Source organism: Pseudophryne corroboree, chromosome 5 (genome assembly GCF_028390025.1).
Source record: "Pseudophryne corroboree isolate aPseCor3 chromosome 5, aPseCor3.hap2, whole genome shotgun sequence".
Taxonomy (NCBI): Eukaryota; Metazoa; Chordata; class Amphibia; order Anura; family Myobatrachidae; genus Pseudophryne; species Pseudophryne corroboree.
The window spans coordinates 345,951,961-345,962,378 of record NC_086448.1 but is presented as its reverse complement, the minus strand read 5'-3'; the positions used below and the strand labels follow the sequence as shown (position 1 = coordinate 345,962,378).

Here is a 10,418-nt window from a genome sequence, read left to right as displayed (position 1 = left end):
GGAAGGTAAACTTACATACCATAAATAAGTGGAGGGAGTGAAATTATAAAGCTGTAATTACTTATTAGTGCACGAAAACGGCGGTGGAACGCATATTGGAACGCACCGCCGTTAATGGCCGCGGTTGAACGCACCGCCATTTTGATGATAACCCGGCCGCCGTATAAAGAGATGTGGGCGGCAGATTAAACCATTAGTACTCGAGGGGTGTGTATAATAAGTGATTGGATCTATGTTTATCTGCAAAGTGTTTGTATACTGTATGGTTCTCAACTTTATTTTTAATATTTCTAATGTGTTCTTGGATGCGCAGTTTTAGGATTCTCTTCGTTTTTCCAACGTACTTAAATCCACAAATGCATTCCAGTAAATAGATTACCATGGTAGAATTGCATTTTAGAAAGTCCTTGATAAGATATTCCTTAGTATTGTTGTGGTTGGAGAATTTCTTTCTATTGGGATGAAGGAATTTGCAAATATTACAGTTTCCACATTTGAAACATCCTTTACATTTTATGGAGGTGGTTGTAGTCTTACTAGGCAGATGACTCGGTGCCAGTATGTCCTTTAGATTGCTTGTTTTCCTGAAAACGATCTCGGGTTTGGAAGGAAGAATTTCTTTAAGTATTGGGTCTAGAAGCAGAATGTCCCAATGTTTATTAATGGATTGTCTGATGGTGGACTCTTGGTTGCTATAAATGGACAAAAAATGGAAGAACAGTCTCGTGCACACAAGCTGCCAGTTAGTAAAACACTTGCAGAGGTATCCTTACACCCTCACCAAGAGTGCACACAAAAGAAACAGATGAAGTATTAAACTTAACCAGCGCTTTGTCGATAATCCAATGGATCACTTATTTTCATGCATCATCCCGATATGCAGTGGGGGAACATGACAAAGATAGAAAGATATATAGTGTAACACAGTTTTTTTAATTTTACATGAATGAAAAACAATATAAAAATGCTCAAATGAGAACATAAAGTGCAAAGCAAGGCATAATCTTCTCTCCAAAACAGGAGACTTTCCGGTCAGGTGATACAATGGATAATTACCAAATGAGTTGGAACTGTGTTTTAAGCAGTTCAATACACGTTCATACAGATATCATTGGGGATCCCGGGAAAGTCCCACTGCAGAGCCATGTAGAGAAATAATCCTGTATATACAGTGCCGGATTGTCTCCCCACCAACGCGTTTCTTCCCCTCACTGGGGTCTTTATCAAGGTGTGAATATGCCTTTCTTGAAGAGTCTTCCTCTATTTAAATGAGCAGCGTCCAATAGTGCTCCTCCGTGCACAGCTGAACCAATATACATAACAAACTACAAGTCCCAGAGTTCTCAGCTGTGCACGGAACTTCCTGCTATGTCACTTCCGGCATAGCAGGGAACCATGGCAACATCGGGTTCCCGGACGCAGTCCGGTGACCACTTGCCATTAACATCCAATCTCATTTTTTTTAAACCCCTAAACGGGTTCCCTTATATCCACAGTTGTTTTAGTAGAAAAGTAATAATGATAAGACAGCCGCAATTTAAAAGTCCAGATATTGCGATACGTCACTTCCGGTGACGTGATGCCATACACAGAGTGGTTGCCATGGGGATCCCGGACATGATCTAGAAAATAATTAAAAATATACTATAGCAATGGAGTTGCAGGTCATAAATAGATATTTGGTACAGAAATATACACAGTAAAACACCCAGTGTGATTACTAGTAAAAACAACCTATTTAAAAAGATTATGAAAACAATCGTGCTTATATTCAGATCACTATTTTAAAAACCACTTTATTTCAAAATCGGCATTTAAGCCTCCTGGTTTCAGTGTACCCAGTTCATATATTGCCTGCATCTCAGCTTTTGCTAGTTGACCAACACCATCTTTTTTTCTCCAGTGGTTCTTAATATGTCTTATACCACAGAAACGTAAAATACCTGATATATTCCCATTATGGTGGACTCTAAAGGGCTCAGAAAGCACATGGGTCGTCAGACCCTTCTTAATATTCCTCAAGTGCTCGCTAATTCTAATTTTCAGAGCCCTTGAGGTGCGTCCTATATACCACAAGTGGCATGAGCATTCAATGGCATAAATAACATTAGTACTATTACATGTTATAAAACCTTGTATATTAAAATTATTGCCATTAATCTGTATCTCTGGTATCTTACCGCTGCTGTGTGGTATGTTTCTACAACCTATACACATTCCGCAGCGGAAGAAACCTTTGGATTTTATAGTGCACATAGTTTTCTTTACAGGCTGTGCACTTTTCACCAACTTATTTTTCAAGTTCGGCGCTCTCCTGAAGATACATTTAGGTCTTTCTGGTAATAACTGACCAATAATGGGGTCTTTACGCAAGATCCCCCAATGCTTATTCAAGGATTTTTCTAACAATTTATGTTGACTATTCAAAGATGTTATAAATGTCCAATCGGATTGTACTCCTCTATCGTTAGCCCCTTTTCATTTTGACTGTAAATAAGTCTCGACGATCAACCTTTGAGACATTAGTTTTTACAACATCTATCCTATCTCCTGAATAACCTGAAGCCATAAATTTAGACTTCATCTCTTCCGCTTGTATATCATAAAGTGCTATATCTGTGCAATTGCATTTCAAGCGCATAAATTGGCCATCCGGGATGGAACTAAGCCAATTTGGATGATGGCAGCTACTAGCATTAATGTACGCACCCGAATCTGTGGGTTTAATGAAAGTTTTAGTTTTTATTACATTATTTTCAATAAAAACAGTGATATCTAAAAAATTGATGCTTTCACGGCTGCTTTCAAAGGTAAAAAATACATTAACCGAATTAGAATTTAAATAATTTGAAAATTGGTTAAGACTATCTTCATCACCTCTCCAAATAAAAAAGACGTCGTCTATATATCTTTTCCAGGACACTAGGTTCGCTCCAAAGGGACATTGATTCCAAATCATGGAATCCTCCCACTGTCCCATAAAGATGTTGGCGTAACTCGGAGTGAACCTAGTGCCCATTGCAGTGCCAATGTCCTGCAGATAAAACGTGCCATCGAAAGAGAAATAGTTATTCTCCAAAATAAATGAAACTCCTTTTATGATGAACTCTTGTAAGGATTCTTTTAATCCACTATCAGTTAAAGCCTTGGTGACCGCTGCAAGGCCCGTCTGGTGTTCAATAATGGTGTATAGTGAACGTACATCAGCAGTCACCAGGATGTAACCTTCTTCCCATTGTATGGAATCTAATGTATTTAAAAAGGCCCCTGTGTCTTTCAGATGCGATGGATATTTAACCACCAGGGGTTGCAAAAAGTGATCTATAAACTCCGAGAGATTAGAGGTCACGGAGCCAATTCCCGCAACTATAGGCCTACCGGGGGGATTCCCTGGATCCTTATGGATTTTTGGCAGAATATACAAAACAGGAACCGTTGGTTCCTCAATGCGTAAGAATTTAGTTTTTAAAATAGTGATCTGAATATAAGCACGATTATTTTCATAATCTTTTTAAATAGGTTGTTTTTACTAGTAATCACACTGGGTGTTTTACTGTGCATGTTTCTGTACCAAATATCTATTTATGACCTGCAACTCCATTGCTATAGTATATTTTTAATTATTTTCTAGATCTTGTCTGGGATCCCCATGGCAACCACTCTGTGTATGGCATCACGTCACCGGAAGTGACGTATCGCAATATCTGGACTTTTAAATTGCGGCTGTCTTATCATTATTACTTTTCTACTAAAACAACTGTGGATATAAGGGAACCCGTTTAGGGGTTTAAAAAGAATGAGATTGGATGTTAATGGCAAGTGGTCACTGGACTGCGTCCAAAAACCCGATGTTGCCATGGTTCCCTGCTACGCCGGAAGTGACATAGCAGGAAGTCCCGTGCACAGCTGAGAACTCTGGGACTTGTAGTTTGTTATGTATATTGGTTCAGCTGTGCACGGAGGAGCACTATTGGATGCTGCTCATTTAAATAGAGGAAGACTCTTCAAGAAAGGCATATGCACACCTTGATAAAGACCCCAGTGAGGGGAAGAAACGCGTTGGTGGGGAGACAATCCAGCACTGGAGATACAGGATTATTTCTCTACACGGCTCTGCAGTGGGACTTTCCCGGGATCCCCAATGATATCTGTATGAACGTGTATTGATCTGCTTAAAACACAGTTCCAACTCATTTGGTAATTATCCATTGTATCACCTGACCGGAAAGTCTCCTGTTTTGGAGAGAAGATTATGCCTTGCTTTGCACTTTATGTTCTCATTTGAGCATTTTTATATTGTTTTTCATTCATGTAAAATTAAAAAACTGTGTTACACTATATATCTTTCTATCTTTGTCATGTTCCCCCACTGCATATCGGGATGATGCATGAAAATAAGTGATCAATTGGATTATCGACAAAGCGCTGGTTAAGTTTAATACTTCATCTGTTTCTTCTGTGTGCACTCTTGGTTGCTATAAGTAGTAATGAATGGGATAAAGTTTTCAGACTTTTTCTGTATTTTTTTTGGTGAAGAGTTCCTGTCTTTTTGTATTTATTGTTTTTACTAGTGCCTTGTTAATGACATGTTGGGGATGCTCTCTTTCCTTGAATCTTTCAGCGTATGTTTTCAATTGATTTTAGCAGTCTTGGTCATTACTACAGTTACGCTTGATGCAATGGAACTGAGAGTAAGGGATGTTTGTTTTCCAGTTTTTTGCATGACAACTTTTAAAATGAAGGTAGCTGTTGGTATCTACCTTTTTGATGAGGTTACTGGTTGTAATCCGAGACTCAGTGCTTGCGAGTGTTAGATCCAAGAAGTCAACCTTTTCTTTATTCATTTCATGTGTGAACTTTAAGTTGTATGAATTGGTTTCAAGTGATGTAAAGAACTCTTTAAATAACTGATCTTCTCCTTCCCAGATGATCAGGATGTCATCTATATATCGTTTATACATGATCAAATGTTTTGAGTAGGGATTGTTATTGTAAATACAGTCCTCTTCCCATGAGCCCATTAGCAGATTAGCAAAACTGGGTGCAAATGTCGTGCCCATGGTGGTCCTGCACACTTGCAGGAAGAAGGTACGTTGGAAGATAAAATAATTGTGACTAAGTATGAATCTCATAAAGTCACAGATGGCATTTTTATGCAGAATTGGCATTTCTTGGTCTCTGTCAAGGAACCTTCTGCAGGCATCTATTCCCTTTTCGTGGATAATGCAGGTGTATAGACTTAGTACATCTATAGTAATCCACGTGTAAGACTCTTTTCATTCAATATTGGAAAGAATGTTAATAATGCTACTCGTGTCCTTCAGGAATGATGGCAGTGTAACCACATATTTTTGCAAAAAGATGTCAATATATTCTGACAGGTGGCTTGTTAGGGAATTTATCCCTGAGATGATAGGTCCTCCTGGTGGTTTAATAAGGGTCTTGTGTATCTTGGGAAGGTAGTATAAAGTTGGGATAACTGGTGTGGTCATCATCAGGTATTGGAACTTATTCTTATCAAGGATGTTCTTATGAAAATAGTGTAGAAGGATTGTCCTTAATTCTTCTATAAATTAATTTGTTGGATCTTGTGAGATTCTCTTGTATGACAATTCATCATTCAAGAGGCGGTAGGTTTCCGTCTCGTAAGCTTCTCTATCGAGCAGGACGATACCTCCTCCCTTATCTGCCTGTTTTATGATGAGGTTATGATTTTCTTGTCATTTCTTAAGGGCTTCTTTTCTCTTTGTTCTTGAGATTGGATTGGATTTGTGGTTTTAATTCAATATATGGACTTGTGGTTTTAATTCAATATCGCAAATGTCCTTTCGCACTAATTCATGGAATACATTGATATGGTTTCCTTTTGACTCGAGTGGGAGGGTCAAGGCAGGAGTACCCAATGCGTTTCGTCAGTCTGACTCAGATAAGCTATTTTATATAGATATATTTTTTATATATATTTTTATGTATCTTTAATACTTTGTTAATCATTTTTTTATAGCTTATCATCCACTTGCACTTTATTAACCTATTGGGTGCTAGATTTATTTAGTTTTTTAAAAGAGAAATCTCAATTTATTAGTCAGTTTTTAATATCTTTAATATTTTTATGCTACATACAAACGCATACATTTTTATCTCTTTATTCCTATCCTCATACCCATACTGTATAGTCCCATCCTATTAATATTATATGATATTATGCTAACCCATGCAAAAAATATCCTCCTTTTTATACTTTTTCAATCATTATATATATATATATATATATATATATATACATGTGTCAAAATTTACTGTGAAAATAAATGTGTAATTGCTTTTTTTCTACAAAAAAATCTCTCCATTTTATATATGCATTTTTTTTTACTTATTGGGTCTTCTTGTAAATTTGCTTATTTGAAACACCAGTGGTTGCCGAACCCCTAGCACTTTGCAAATTATCTAAAATTTCGGAGCACCTTACCAGTGCTAAAACTCTAAGGACTGGCTGACGCCCTCTATTTCAGGGAGTGTTTCTTATCTGTCAAAGCTCTGACTGTTTTATTTTGAGACTTTTTACCATCACATGTGGCGCTGTACTTTCATTGCATTTACTTTATATATATATATATATATATATATATATATATAAAAGCAGAGGTAAAAGTCCCGGCACTCCCGTTGTACAGAGTGTAGTTGCTGCGGTGCCCTCCTGGGGAACAAGGCTCATCCCCTATGTAGTAGAAGGTGTGGATGGTGGCACTCAAGCAGACGTATCACAGTAGTTGAAAAAAGTGGATTTATTCAGCCGACATGTTTCGAATGGAGACACCCGTCCTCAGTCCAGACGTCTGGCCCTGAGGACGGGTGTCTCCACTCGAAACATGTCGGCTGAATAAATCCACTTTTTTCAACTACTGTGATACGTCTGCTTGAGTGCCGCCATCCACACCTTCTACTATATATATATATATATATATATATATATATTTATATATATACACACACACACACACAGTGCTTGAAGTGGGCCGATATACACAGGTATAGCATACCGGCACTTCGAGCACTGACCCCCGCCACGCCTTTCAAATTCCGCGCTGTGAAGCGTCTGCATGTCCGCTCCTGATTTTCTGCCGATCTACGGGAGATTTCAAATGGTGGCGCCGTAGTCATAGGGACCAAAGGCCATTATTATACCGCCATTGCCTCGGGCTTTCTCCTCTTCACCACCGCCGCCCACGTCCTCCTCACTGCTGCTGCCACTACCGCCCACACCCTCCGCCACTGCCGCCCATGGCATCCTCCGCACTACTTCTTAGGGCCTTTTCCTGGTCACCACCGCTGCCCAGGGCCTTCTCATCGCCGCTGACTTCAGCCTCTGCACCACCGCCGACCACAGCCCCGTCCGCTGCTAATTATGTACTGTCACTCTGTCACTCTTTTTGTCCCTCTGCCACTGCTGTCACTCTCCCTGTCCCTACTGTCACTCTCTCTGTCACTCTCACTGCTGTCACTCTCTCTGTCACTGTCCCTGATGCCACTCTCCCTCTCCCTATGTCCCTGCAGTTACTCTCCCTGTACCTGAATTTTGATTCATACTGTGTTGCATAATGTGAATTTTGGCTCATACTGTGCTGCATAATGTGAATTTTGGCTCATACTGTGTTGCATAATGTGACTTTTGGCTCATACTATGTGGCATAATGTAAATTTTGGATCATACTGTGTGGCATAATGTAAATTTTGTCTCATACTGTGTGGCATAATGTGAATTTTGGCTCATACTGTGTGGCATAATGTGAATTTTGTCTCATACTGTGTTGCCTATTGTGAATTTTATTTCATTCTGTGTTGCATTATGTGAATTTTGGCTCACACTGTGTGGCATATTGTGAATTTTGGCTCCTTCTGTGTTGCATAATGTGAGTTTTGGCTCATTCCATGTTGCATAATGTGAATTTTGGCTCATTCCGTGTTGCATAATGTGAATTTTGGCTCATACTGTGTTGCATAATGTGAATTTTGGCTCATACTGTATGGCATATTGTGAATTTTGGCTCATTCTGTGTTGCGTAATGTGAATTTTGGCTCATTCTGTGGGAATTTTGGCTCATTCAGTGTGGCATAATGTATAAGGGGCACCAGTACTGGATAGTATAAGGGATCCTACTATTGTGGTGCATAATGTGTTATCATGTGTTATAAGGGTATATGATGTGGTACACTACACTTAAGGACATGCCCCTTTTGAGTGACCACACTCATTTTGAGTGGCCACGCCCCTGTTTTAGCCGAAGCGTGCGCCATAATTACAACCACACATAACGTACATACATACATATATTCACACATACCCGTGAAGAGGACACAAGCAGCCACAGCACAGCTGAATGTGAGGACATAGAGGAAGCTGCTGTGCCTGAACATGTGTAGCAGCAAACATTTTCCTCTGGACATTCTCTGGGGTCAATCCAATTAGCCACTATAGGTGTGAAGTGCCGTTGGCACAGCGTTTCAATGGCGGCAACGGAATCTCATCCCACACCCTTCGTGGGCTGAAATCAGTCCAATTCACACAAAATTGCTTGGACCTCTATGGGGTGGTGAGCACTTTTGTGTGAATTCGGGCGTAGTGAAGCTTGGCCACTCTGCCGCGCTGACTTGCACGCGCAAGGTCTTTGCAGCTAATTGAATTAACCCCTCTGTATGCAGAGAGCTCTGCCGACTAGAGCTTCCTGAAGCAGAAACTTACACATTTTTTTACCTAAAAATAAATCTCAACTGCTTGGTAATTTTCTTTATTAAGAAAACAAAAATTAACCCTAAACATATATATTTATATTTCCTGAAACTGCAAATGTTTGAGTATTTAAAAGTGATTTTAAAGATTTTAAAATGAGAAATATCTACACTTAAAACTACGACACAAAATGATAAGATCCAGGAATTCAGTGGTAAAAACATGTTGTCATGGCTTGTAGTGATGTAGTGATATAGGGCTGGATGTTTCACTCTTCAATCTCAAGCCTCCTAAAATGGCAGGTTTGGTTCATTCTCCAAATGCATAAAAGTGGTTGCCAGGGGTCGGAAGGGAACCCTTCACCCCTTCCTCCACTACTGATTGCGGCTTACACATGCACAGTAGGACTCCCGGGCAGGGTCGGCCTGACCATTACATGGAGTACTAACAACAGGAGAGAAAGAAAGCTCTTGTGTGGGCGCACTCTTATACAAAGAAGAAAGTTCTTCAAATGTGTGTCAGGAAGATATTTAAAACATCCATTTATTATTCAAAGTTAAAACCGTTACACATCTATGATCCAAAATGTGAAGTAAGAAAGAGAATAAAGAATATATGAAAAAATGTTAAAATGTTCTGGTCTTTTTTTGGAGAGGTTGTAGACACTGGTTTGTCTAACAGCCGTCTCCCCTGACCAGTACAGAAATTCTGTATTGATGGGACCAAGGAAGGAACAAAGTGTGTGATAGGTGTATCTTCAAAGAACCAATATGGTTGGATCTATGTTGTACACTTGGCTGGCGACCAGTTGCTCGGATTACACATGTGTTTTAGATATCTGTTACTGTAGTTAGAGTCTGACGCTGAACTGTTATATAACAGAGCAAAGGGAGGAAAAAAGATATTAGTGGTGATACTGCTGTTGGTGTTCGCCTTTTAAATAAAAGGAGTAGTTCCTACTCTACAACACCGGGTATTCCCAGGAAGTCTCCTCTCCAGGTACTGACCCAGCCCAACGCTGTTTAGCTTCCAAGATCGGACGAGATCGGGCATTAGCAGCGTGGTATGATAGTAGAGGAACTATATACCAATGAGAGTGCACCTATATAAGCACAGTAAAGATTATGGTTTGAAAGAAAATAGAGTATAAGGTGTGGATCTGCTTTCCCGTTAGGCAAGGCGCAATGACTACCACCGCCGTGGCGTCGTGCGTCCTGGATCGTGGATGAGAGTCCACAGAAAGATAGTAAGTAGGAAAAAATTTTTAAAGAATAGTATTCTTATTTATTTTTTATTATTTTTTATTATTATTTTACATTTAAATAAGAAGTTTGGTAGAAGTAAAGAGCTCCAAGGAAAACTCAAGCGTCAGACAGATTTATGGGTCAAATATGAATTTAGACATATACTCTCCTAAGTGGAGACATCAAGTATTGCTATAACCAGAAATCATACACGAATTGGACACCGTTCTATTGCCAGGACTTGTGGCAGAGTTAAATAACTATAGTATCCCTTATTGAATAAACTGTTAATCTGGACACTCTATTAATAATTGTGATCCTTATGCATTATACACTGTGACACTTATATAAGCTATTTGCTGCACACAAAGATAAATGGAGCAAAAAATACCTTATAGACCTGGCTATACTGATCTCATATAAATAAATATGTGTATAATGATCAC

General features: G+C 39.2%; 1 pseudogene; it reads right to left on the bottom strand.

The window, feature by feature from the left end:
• Positions 1-9,686: 9,686 nt before the first annotated feature.
• LOC134930681 (5S ribosomal RNA) lies at positions 9,687-9,805 on the bottom strand (annotated as a pseudogene).
• Positions 9,806-10,418: the final 613 nt, after the last annotated feature.